Genomic DNA, 5,518 nt, shown 5'->3' with positions numbered 1-5,518 from the left:
AGGCACTGATAGTGAGGTCCCGCCCGCATACATCCCATGGAACGACCCTCTCCGCACGCGGGCCACCTCCCAGTACGAGCCGACACGATCAGAATTGCTACTAAAGGTAAGTGTAAATCACGTTAACCTAGGAATCGCGCGTGTTAGTACTTCCGAGACGCGTCTACCACGTGAAGAGACATTCTAGAAAAATCTCCGACGCATTTTCTCTTTTCCATCGTCACCTGCTGGAAGCTATAACAAAAAGGTCGGGCTATAAACTTAGGGTCGACCACCACATGCGGTGCCACCCTCGAATCTAACACGGAAAAACGCAAATATTTCAATCTCTTAAAAATCTTGTGTCTCAAGAATAACTTCGTAATCCCGTACAACAATTAGTCACTTAAACAATCATCAATTGAGAACACTTTCGATTACCAACATTACGCGACGATATACCTACATACGTTCTTATTTACCGACGTTATCGCAATATAACGCAACATACGTTCGTTTTACCGACGTGCTCGACAATATACCGACATACGTTCTTTAACCGACCTTACCGACGATATTACCGACAATACGTTTTCTTTACCGACGTTATCGACCAATATACCGCCATACGTTCTTTTACCTCCCATTACCGACTATATCCCAACATACGTTCTTGATACCGACATTACCACCATATACCGACGAACGTTCTTTTAGCCACGGGTTTCGACACCTTACTGGCACCTTACCAGTGTTTTGAGACTGAAACATTACCGACGTTTTGCCGACGAACTACTAACTTCTCGAATAACTGCCGGGTTCACCAAGATCTAGAGCGAATGAACGATTTCAATTCATAAGCGCACAACACAAATGTGCCCACTCACCCTTAGAGTATACTCCTCCTCCAGAGTTAATCTCTTTGTACCGTTTGAACCCATTATTCTATTGCCAAGTTGGTGTCGGGTAACATCCATTTTGAGACTAAGGCAGCTCTTCGCTTTCATGTTACTCCCTACCTAGAGTCCTCGAAATTACTTTGGACAAGGATTCGGAAGCATACTCTAATCATAGGCGGAACACCTATCGAATAAATTGCGGAGTCTCACCTTCACTTACCCTCACGCGAATCGGTGATTTGTGCCAGAGCTTTGTCATTATCCGTACGAAAGATTTACTACGCACCCCAACGACGTTTCGCATAGCGCAATCGATGAAGCTTATCTTTATTACAGTAGAGTCACAGGTAGGTCCTACGCAATAATCCGATCACCTCATTCCAGCGCGAATAACTCAGATCGCGGTATCCCCGGGGAGAATCGCATAAGATTCACGTACCCTTAATAGCGATCGTGTCTCGTGGAAAAGCCGAGCATCCGCATCAAGTTTTCGTCAGCCGCGACCCCACGAGACGTAACACAAATAAGATTATTTTAATCTATAACAAAATCCACGAATAATGCATTTTATTTTAAATCGCAAAAGGAATCGACATATTCTAAAGAATAATCCTAACTATATAGATTCGTTCGTAAAGTAGTAATTAGTATGAAACCCGCTTTTTTTATTTTTAAAAAACAAAAAAACATGTGAACTCACTTACTCTCAAAACATCTAAAAGATTCTAGAAGGTTCTAGAAAGACGTTGAGAACCGTTACACATCCTGAAGCATGACGCAAAGCATGATGCAACGCTGAACACGTTCAACCTGCAAGGCCCGTTGCAGCCGCGTAGCGATTAGTCATCACAGAAGCACCGCTAATCGCTACCAAGAAGAAGAAAGTCAAGAGCTGCATAGCCAACCAAGGCATACCGCTATCGCTACCGAGAAGAGGATAAGGAAAGTCTAGCGCCCGGCGATGAGTCATCAAGGAACGCCGCTATCGTACTAAGAAGCCATCTCTCCTGGACTTACCGTCGCACTCTCTACCAGGAACGATTTGTCTCCGGTAACTTCCCCGGATACCTCTCTTGCCATTGCTAAGCCGCATCGCCCGATAAGAGGAGCGAGCCACATTTTACGTAATATAAACCCTGCACCCGGGACGGAACGGCAGTGACCGCCGAAAGTCTGTTCCATCAATCAGTCTATCCAGCAATCACCAGCTATTTACTCGAGATTCCGAAGACAACGAGAACACAGCCGCCTTTTCGACCGAGTACCGAGGCTCCTCAGATCTTCCAGACTCAGAGGGAAGAACACAGTATGCGAAGTGTACCATAGCCAAGGCACATTAGACATTGTCTAACCTTGTGAGTATTTAAGCCAGTTCACCTAGCCCTAAATAGTAAAACGCGACAGGCCCCCCACTCATTAATTACTCATTATATTTAATTATCCATATTAACTCAATCTTACATTAACTTTCAAACTCTGAATTTGAACAGAGACATAAGCCATATTTACTCTGGGCGTTTTTCCAATATTATTTTCCATCTACTATTTGCATCTGCACACGTCTGCGTAACAATCGTCGATCTATTCAATATTCTATTTAATACTATTCAATACTCAATTTAACAATTTCCAACTTATTTGATCTATGATTATAAATAACTTATTATTTTATGTATTACTGCTTACTTAATTGTAATGTAACCCTGTATCCTACCACAATTAGCGATTGAATGCCGCTATTCCCCGGTACACATTAGAAACTACTTATCCTGTCAGAAGGTACATTCGCAGTCATCTCTGAGTGTCACGTTTAGTAAAGTGAACGTCGCATTAGCCCAATAAACAAGGACCAGAGGAACCCGTCCCTAGCCGGATGAACACCTATCTCTCTATCTTTTTACGCTTTTATTACTTGCATTTTCCAATAGTTGCGAATACTTTACCACACAACTGACAGTGATTTTTGCATATGAGAGTCGTTCATTCGACAAGTGTACCCCACCCGACCCTAATTTACAACCCATAGAAAATATAATCCTGTCTAAGGTAATCGCAAGTCATCCTGAGGTGCACGTTTTAGTAAAGTTGAACGTCGCATTAGCCTATTAAGACAAGGACCAGAGAACCCGGCCTAGCCGGATGAACACCTATCTCTCTATCCCTTTTATGCTTTTTACACTTTGCATTTTCAAATAGTTGCGAATACTTTACCACACCGACTGACAGTGATTTTGACGAATCATTGAATTATTTATTTCTAAGCCTGAATATAACTATCGACATATCGAGTATTATATTCAGAATATCGATATTAATACTCATATTCAAATCCTTACCTCTCCCTGCATCACTATCTCTCTTCTTTTAATGCAAACTATATAATCATTATTTCAGTGTTTTAAAAACGTTAACCCCTCGAGGTTTGAAGGTACCAAATTAATATTCTTTACGTTTCCAACTAACGATCAATAGAAATCCACTTACCACTTAGAGATACTTTCACCAACTGATGATAAAATAGAAATCTACTTTACCACTTAGAGATACTTACTTATAGCCGATAACTACAAAACTTCATTTCCGGCCTTGATAGATATCAATACTCTCTTCAAACCCTTTCTCTTCTCACCCACATTATTACCAATTTTCTTTCAGTATCGTTTAATTAAACTATAATTGATACAAGTTAACTAATTAACAGTTAAGGGCAGTCTCACATAGATTAACCTTTCATCTCCGTTCTCTTCACTTAACAGTAAATCACGACTTAAACGTGAGTCATACTCGATTACTTTTGTATTATTTAATTCTTCTGTTCTATAAAACGTATCATTCATATAAATTATCTAACCGTTAGATGGTCTCTCCATTCCGAAGGAAGAATCAAATTGATCGTGACGAGCAACGTCTCCATAGACTACGCGAACGTAGAACAAGAAAGTCTTAAACTTACATGTCCAAATCTTTTCTACACGAGTAATCGTTCGATCCCACTTCTCCCAACGTCTATTTACCTATAATAACCTTCCACCTTATATCGATTATTCTCACCGCAATTTTCCGGATCCGTCGCATTAGAACCAAATACGTTAGGAACAACTCAAATAATCATTTCTTCTCCGACTCTGAATATTATATCCCAGATCAAAGCCAACAAATTGTATTGTCGAATACGATCCTTTCTTACAATTTAACCATGAACAAAACTTTAATATTCTTGACGAGGACACCGCGAACCTCACATCCGACGACACTCGTAACTTCGTCTCTGAAGAAGCTCAGGACGACTTCACTTCTTTCATAACTTACCTCAATCAGCCTAACAATCCGAACTGGAGCTCATCATATTGTAACTCAATCTCAAGCTCCCCACGAACCACGTCAGGACCAATAAATTTTATACCATAAAAAGGTTTTATAAATGAATAAATGACATTATACTTGTAAAATATCTTTATTTATCGACCCACCCGTCAGGTTCCTTCTCTGTCCGATACTCTTAATCGAATCTCAAGCTCTCGGCTTCCCTGGGTATAGCCGGCCTAGCAGGTTGCCCATAAAACAAATGAGGAGCAGCTTCTTAAACGTCCCCGAGGTAGAAAGCGAGAGAAGACCGACTTTGTGCAGAAGGTAATTTGCCGCCGGGTGAAGTATTGGACGTAACATCTTATGTATTTTTATTGTATCTGCTTACTTATTATGTATGTAACCCGTATCCTACCACATATTAGCGAATTGAATGCCGCTAATTCCTCTGTACACATTAGAAACTATATCCTGTCAGAAGGTACATCGCAAGTCATCTCTGAGGTGCACGTTTAGTAAAGTGAACGTCGCATTAGCCTATTAAGACAAGGGCCAGAGAACCCGGCCTAGCCGGATGAACACCTATCTCTCTATTCTTTTTACGCTTTTTATTACCTTGCATTTTCCAATAGTTGCGAATACTTTACTATACCAACTGACAGTGATTTTGCATTTTGGGTATTCGATTCTTTGACAAGTGTACACTACCTTATCCTATTTACTACCAATAGAACGATACTCTGTCATAAAGGGAAATTCGGGTTTCTACCCAAATTTTGAGATGCACGTTTTGGGAAAGTGAACGTATGCATTAGCCTTTAGGACCCGAATTTTTACGGATAACCGTGTGTTTCTTTAACCTTCCCTGCTTACTCTCTCTCTGCTCACAAACCAAACGAATTACTTTACCAAACCAATGACAGAGGTCTTGATAATTATTAAAAAATTTTTATTTTAACATTTAAGATTTAATTATTGATGTTTGAAAATACACGTTTTAATATTCTTGATATAGATATTAATACTATTCAGAATCCTTTTCTTTTCCACCCATTATCAATCCCAGCTCAAAACATTTAATTACAAGAACGATATCGTTTGATTATAATAATTATTGACACAAAACATAATTAATTTAAAAGGTGAAGGGCATTCTAGCATAGACTAACCTTTCATCTCATTTCGATTTCATTAAAGAGTAGATCACTAATAAACGTGAGTCTTATTCAATTATTCTAAATTATAAATATTCTCCCCTCTATAAAACTTTTCTTAAAATTTTCCTCCGTTTAAAGGTCTCTCCCTTCCGAAGAAAGGAATCAAATTGATCGTAA

This window comes from Nylanderia fulva, unplaced genomic scaffold, assembly GCF_048542155.1.
Source record: "Nylanderia fulva isolate GAGA-0341 unplaced genomic scaffold, ASM4854215v1 Scaffold146, whole genome shotgun sequence".
In the NCBI taxonomy this organism is placed as follows: domain Eukaryota; kingdom Metazoa; phylum Arthropoda; class Insecta; order Hymenoptera; family Formicidae; genus Nylanderia; species Nylanderia fulva.
Note: the sequence above shows the minus strand (reverse complement) of the source record.